Source organism: Apium graveolens, chromosome 6 (genome assembly GCF_009905375.1).
Source record: "Apium graveolens cultivar Ventura chromosome 6, ASM990537v1, whole genome shotgun sequence".
In the NCBI taxonomy this organism is placed as follows: domain Eukaryota; kingdom Viridiplantae; phylum Streptophyta; class Magnoliopsida; order Apiales; family Apiaceae; genus Apium; species Apium graveolens.
This window is the reverse complement of record NC_133652.1, coordinates 294,954,326-294,961,904: the sequence shown is the minus strand read 5'-3', so window position 1 is coordinate 294,961,904 and position 7,579 is coordinate 294,954,326.

Sequence of the window (7,579 nt, the reverse complement as noted above, 5' to 3'; positions counted from 1 at the left end):
CAATTAAAATTCTGTAATTCCTTAATATTAATTCTAAATTAATTAATCAATTTAATTCAATTAATTAATAAATTAATCCTTGCAGATATAATTTATTTTCTTAATTAAATTTTATGACTTAATTAATTAATGGAGAATTAATACTAACCCTGAGCAGCAACCATTCTTCTGACAATCTTCTGAAAGTCACTGAGACTTATGAATCAATTCCGTCACTTCAATGCTGACACTCGATGTACTGTCTGGTTCATGAGTGACTAACTTTCGTGACGTTTCTTCATGTCTTGACTTTGTTGTTCTGATTGAATCCTTGTAATAAATGATACCTTGACGAGATCTCTGTCACTTGATTAAATCCACGATCTTGATTTATATCACTGAGGCATGATCAAATTCTTGAACTTCTTCCAGTGAATCTTCAAGTCTGCAGATGAACAATGTTTCTTTATTCTTTGACAGATGTTACTTTGTGAGATCTGTCTGATGATTGATCCACTATTTACTTATTACATTCTTATTTGAGTTGAGTTAAATACTCGAATAAACGAGTAGGCTATGACATATGCCTTTCACCATTTTGTGTTTTGTGATTGCATTAGATTTTGACAGGTTTAGAATTTAAATTGGAAGCTGTGAATGGCTGGAAACTGAAAAATCAGAATTTGGCTACTCTGTAATTACAAACTTACGACGGTTGTTCATCACATATTTCGTCGTAAGTTGGCCCCAACTCCCAAAATATGACATTCTTTCTGTCGGAAGTTACTAATTTACGACGTATAGTTGCGTCGTTAATTTATGTTTTGTTTTATCAAAGGTGGGCTCCACATCCCTAACTTGCGACGTTTTTCTTAACTTTGTGACGAAATGAATACTTATGACGAAATGGTTATCTATTACAAAATATGTACTTGTGACAAAATTGGAACTTGCGACATAATTGATACTTATGACGAAATGATTACTTGTGACGAAAATCTGAACTTAAGATTTGAGCAAAAACGTCGAATATTTCCCATCGCAATTGGGCCAATTGCGACGAATTGTAGTGTAAAAATTCCGTCGCAAATGGGCAAATTTCTTGTAGTGTATGTGGATGTTTGTTGGAAAGTCCGGAGGGCTGCTGCCAAATATTTAGCAGCTTTAACTATTTCTAGTCCTGAGATGCTCCCAAAGCTGTTTGTGGAGGTAATGTCAATTGTTAGATGGATTCAAACTCCGGTGTGCTAAAAGTCTTATTTTTCATTTTATTTCTGAGTTTGTAGAAGCTGTTGTTGATGTTTAACTCATTAGTCGATAATTTTGCCTTAGACATTTTACAAAGTAATTAATCTTAATAGGTACATGAAAAACATGTGCAAGTTGCAAGAGGGTTGTAATAACATAGAAAAGAAAACAGAGGTATATGAAAGTACAAAGAAAGGGCATGCAAGTTTGTACTTGCTGTGTTTCCAACAAAAGAAAAGTAAGTCACCCTAAATGGTTATGAACTACTGTACTTGCAGGCTTGCCCGAAATTGATGGACAGATTCGGAGAAAGAGAAGAAGTTGTTAAGGTTAGGACCGATAAACTGTATGTTTTATCTTCTTTTCTCGAATGCTAGCTGATCTAATTCTCAGATCTTCCTAATGTAGATGGATGTGTTCAATTCTTTTATTGAGCTACTACGCCAGACAGGAAATGCCAGGAAGGGGCAGAATGAAGATGGGCCCAGATAAATTTGCACTGTATTTATATATTTCTGATCATTTGCCTTATCATCTTAAAATACTTTCAAAATCCGATTATGTGTAAAAGGTAAATACATATCAGTGTGTGTTAAAACCTGTAGATATATTTCGGTGAGTGTTTAACTCAAGAAGTTTTTTTGAAAAATATTTTATGTATGGTTATGCTAATTTAGAGTTATATACATAATATGGTTATCACATATTTGAGAGCTGGTTATAAGTGGTTTTGGAACCAATCCAAACCTTTTTAAAATTTTTGATTTTCAGTTGAATCATGTTATTTATTTTGGTTTTGTTTTGTCAGTTATATAGTTTTCTGTCCATATCGCCAGGTCTGATGCAAATGTATTGACTGATTATCGATTTCTTGCTCCACCTTAGCGGGTCTATCTAGCATCTCTCAAGAAGTTTCTTGTCCTTCATTCCTTGAGAAAAAAATATACTTACTTAAGGTATATGAATATGATTGCTTATTGAATTTTTTGTCTCTATTTGTCCAGCAGTCCCATATGTTTACTGAAATAAAAGTACCAAAGATTGTTAAATTGGTTCAGAGGCAGCTGTGAGGGATATCTGTCAACACAAAGGTCGAAACCTTCTGAAATCTTAGTTCTCTAATTTTCAATAATTATCAGGGTTTCAACATACCTTAAATTTCTGCAGGTTGCCCCACTTTCAGTTTTGAAAGAACTTGCGGTTGTCTTGCCGGACTGCGTGGCAGACAATTTTAAAATTCTCCTTCCAGAGATACGTATTATTCCACGTTTTACTAATCTACCTTCAGCTTGCAAATTTTTATATTATCCAACTTCTTAGCTTGTTATTTTTTCAGTTATCTTTACCAGGACAAGTCCTCTACCTCAGCTTTGAAGCTTGAGGCTCTTATATTGACAAGATTAGTGTTAGCTTCAAATTCTCCTACCATGTTTTACACTTACATTGAGGTAATTTTAAACGTTTCCTAATTGTGTTTATGATTGCTTAAGAATTAAGATTGAATTTAAGTTAAAATTGCGGACTATCTTATTTTATATTAAGTAACTTTTAGAGGAAAGCCTATACACAACATCTTATATTAAGTGTTAGAATATTAATATAAGTTAGCAAAAGTAACCCCCTTCTCCAGAAAAGCTTTCAAACTATTTGCGATAATTTTCTCACGAGTCATGTTATAAGTCATAAATAACCTATAGTTGGATTAAAATCAATTATTTAGTAACACCCAATTCCTGTAATTTCCTGCCATTAGTTTTGATACAAGGAAAGGTTACACTACTAGAAAAAGTAGAATAGACATCGGCTAAAAACCGATGTCTATGAACAAAAAAATCCGATGTCTTCGTGGGTGATGTTAAAGACCCCCCATTTAACATCGGTTTTAAACTGATGTTAAAGAAGATAAATAACATCAGTTTTTAAATATGTTAAATTTCTAATGCATATCTAATCTTAATATATTATCATAATATGATATTTTTATCAATTTAAACATATGTGAGATAAGTAAAATATTTTCATTTACCCATTAAACTGATGTTACCAATACCAATAACAACGGTTTTCAAGATAAACTGATGTAAACATAACTTTTGACATCGGTTCTTTATTTCAAACCGATATCTATTGGTGAAAAACCGATGTCTATAAAGCTTAATAACATCGGTTTTCTGTTTTAAGATTTTTTTATTGTAGTATTTAACATCGGTTTTATTCGATATTACTGATGTCAATGTTCCACTAAAACTGATGTATTATGTTTTGATAGAGATCAGTTTTTTATTTTATAACAGTTGTTAAAGTGTTAAATTAACATCATTTTCCATTGTAATGATGTTTGATTACCTGTTTCATTAATGTATATTTTATAAATGTAGATTCCAAAAATTTGCCAAACCAATAAACTAACAAAACCAATTACTGCATAATACCAATTCTTTATATATCAAATAACAATATCCAAATATCAAGCACAACACTTTCTCTAATCCAAACATCAAGTACTACACATATTTATGTAGCATACTGTTTGCAAACATACTATATCACCAGATTCTGGATTTTTGGCTACATAGGCAGTGAATCCAACAACGGAGCTCCAGATTGCAACGTCAATGCACTCCCACCAAAAAGCTGCAATTTGTCAATCAACCAAAACTCAGAGTATGGAATGTATATGACTAAATTATATATGACTGTTCCAACCGTAAAGAAGAGCAATAAAACAGAAAGTTCGGACAACTACCTGTACAATGACATATACTGACATATAATCAAATACAATTATAATTGCCTTTCACATACTTTAATTGCCTTCATATTATCATGCCTTTCGTATACAATAACCAATTTCATTAAATATGAAGTGTGACACATAATTTATAACTAAATCCCTGTACCTTGTGCCACATTAATGCTGGTTTTTTGTCATAGCTATTTTGAAGCCCGTCAGCTTCAAGCTGCTCTGGATCCTTAAACAGACTCGGGCATTCATCCTTTCTGTACATAGCAATAAAAGAGACCTATAGCAAGATTATATAACAGATTTGTTAGTGGATATAAATTCAAGAAAATAATCAAAATTATTATAGAAGATATAACTTACATCTAATTTTTGGATATGGATAAAATCCAAGAATCTCATCACATCTTCTTTGACTATGGGCAACTCACTAGTTTCAACAATTCTTCGATACAAATGAATCATGTTTCTAAGCTGATTGCAAATCAAGATACCCAAGTACAAGGAACAGATGTTAACAAAAAAGAAATTGCCAGAAATGACAAAATACAACCAGATACCCAAGTCAACATTTACCTGCAACCTTTTCGGAAAATCTATGTTACGAATATTATCATCCTTCTCTGTCATATACTTCTCTGAGAGAATGGTTGGGTCAAATCCTCCTATATTCCTTAATTCATTTCTTCTTCCAGGTGGATCATCAAATCCACTCATCTCTGTCAATCCTTGCTTGCGACGCTTTAATAGATCATCCACATTTCCAAATATTTCATGAGCTTCCTGTAATGTAAATTTGCGTCCATGAAATATGAAGTATTAATTACTCGTCTATGTCAGTCAGGTGTTAAAGCTAAAAATAGATCTTATAGTGAAAAGTGGGAGTAATCTAGTGGAAGGAAAACAACTCATATTTTGAAATCTATTAATTCATAGCGGTGTCAAAAGAACTATATCTTAGTGCTTAAATAGCAAATTTTATAGAACAAGTAAGATGAAGAGGGTGATAGCAATTGTTATCTACTGCAATTTAATAGTAAAAAATCAGAGCAAGTTGTAAACAATTAAAAGAAATTAAGCTTATTTGACACCTTTAATTCAACAAGAAATTCTTTCGAAGCTTGCATATCCATCTTCTTAATTGCGGCTTTCTGCATAAATAATACTATTAGTGTTCCACAAATTTCATTTACCATTATATAAATACGCCTACCAAAAAAGTTCACTTGCAATTGCAAATCTGCCAATATATCAACTTCACATAAACAAGACGTAGAACACAATATCATACCTACTTTAGCCAGCTTAGCAGCCTTCCCTAGCTCAAGATAAACGCACTTGTCTATAGAATATAGATTTTAGAAATCTATAAATAAATTATACCATTATACATAGATATATAATCATAGAACATGACACATTTCCAATATAATGATCAACACCCCTTAAACATGACCCTATAAATTTTAAATCTACTTACAAGGAACAAGCAGGGCAAACTTATATATCACATTACTAAATGTCAAGAGAAGACCTAAAAAAATATATTAGCTGCCAGTTTAAAAAAAATCATAAGCTACGAATTGCACTTATTATTTAGGTAAAGTAGCCAACTGAGTTCTCTTCACCTTTAAGCAAAGTTCCACCTGGAGCTACAGTCAGAAGAAGGTATTTGACTACAGCTATTTGTATAGTACTAGACAATTGCACTTACAAGGATGTAAATACAATGAAAAATCTGCATCATAGGAAAATAACTGGATATGAAAAGAAATGAGTAAGAACTTCAATAATACTCTTAAACAAATACACACACAGAGGAATTGAGTAAAATGAAAAGATTAGTGAAGAGAGTTGGTAAAACACTTGATTTGCGAAAAATATAAGTCTAAGATGCGGAAAACCATCAAATTTATATATTGAAAACTTAATCACAAATTAGCAACAAAAATTAGAAGTTAACCATATGTTAATCCAATGGAACTGTACTAAGTTATCACTAAATTTGGAATCCACTTGAAGAATAAAGAACATAAGATCCTCAGAAATCTTATAAACACAGCACCGCTCCACTAGTAAACCCCAACAGATGCAAAAGAATACATTCCACAACCAAAGCCATCTACTGTCTCCAGGACCTCTCGTCCATGTAGTGAAAATACCCAATCGTGTACTGCATCCTATTTGTTACTAGAGAGCAGGGACATTGAGATTGATGTGACTCTACTTCCTCAAAGTGTTCCATTTTCAAGGAAGACACTAGAGTGATCTATTGTTTCTTTCATAGAGAAATATACCATGGTGGTCAAGGGAACCCAGTGATACATAACGGGGATAGAGCCCATGTGTGCCTAAGAACTTCTTTATTTCTGGTAATCAGTTCATTAACAATCTTCATTGTCTAAATTCTTTAAGATAATATTATATATTAGGTGAATTCACATTCATTTGGTAACCCGTAATTTAATGTTAATAGACAAACACAAGTGGAAAAAAGAGAACAAAAAACTTGAGAATACCATGGGTAGAAGGATCTTCACTTGCTGTTGAGAGTCTGATTTTTTCAGCTTTTTTCTTCCTGTAAAATCCGAAATAACCTACAAGTAACAGCAATCCTACTGTTACTACTACAACAATGCCAGCTATGCCTCGGGTGGAAAGCCCCGGTTCCGTAAAATCAAACATTAGCTCAAACATCATAAAGACTCCATGCTACCTTAAATCTCATATGTAGTAAATGAACAAAAGCCAGCATAAGGGTTAGACCTCCTTTGCTGCAAAAAGGAAAACAAACAAAACTGAATCAGATGTCAATTTAACGGAAACTTCACCATGACAAAGCTAGTTATAATATATAGCACTCTCAAATCAGAAATATAGATAAGCTACCTGGATTTGAAGGGTACAAAAGTTTCATTTTGATCTGTAAAAGCGAAAAGACAACATTAGAAATACACATTCAAGATAAACAAAAAAAATAATTACCAAGAATTCATTTGCACTTGCAAATATCTTTAAAACTATCAGTAATTATAAAGACTAAATTACCAGCTTCTAAGGAAAAATACGACATACATATAGACTAATTACTACCAAATCAATCTTTACACAAAGCACTATAATTCTAAACCAGATGCTTAATTCTATCGACATTAACATAAAACAAAATTCAAGCTCACAAAAACTGAAAGATCACCTTTGCGAGGAACATAAACAATTCCTCTCCCTGCACTAAAATCAACACCAGGATTATATCTCCTCAACAAATTTGCACCTAGTTAACACAAATCGAACGATTTATTGAAAACAAGAGTTAGGGTTCATGTAATTGAAAGATATAATTCAAATTAGGGATCTTAATTGTTAGTTCTTGGTTTCAATTTGGAAAGTTAGGTTTTGAATTTAGGGTTCTACGTTGAGAGTTCAGAAATGTGGGTGGAGAGGGGAAGTAAGAGTGATGGAGAGAGAGAGATGTTCTTCCAGAGAGAGTTTTGATAGCTTTGATTTTTGATTTTGTGTTTTTTTAAATGTATATTTGAGGATAAAGTTGAAAAGAGGGGGAAGAGTCGAAAATAAACTAAGGCAAAACGGGGGAAATTTAAGAGGGAA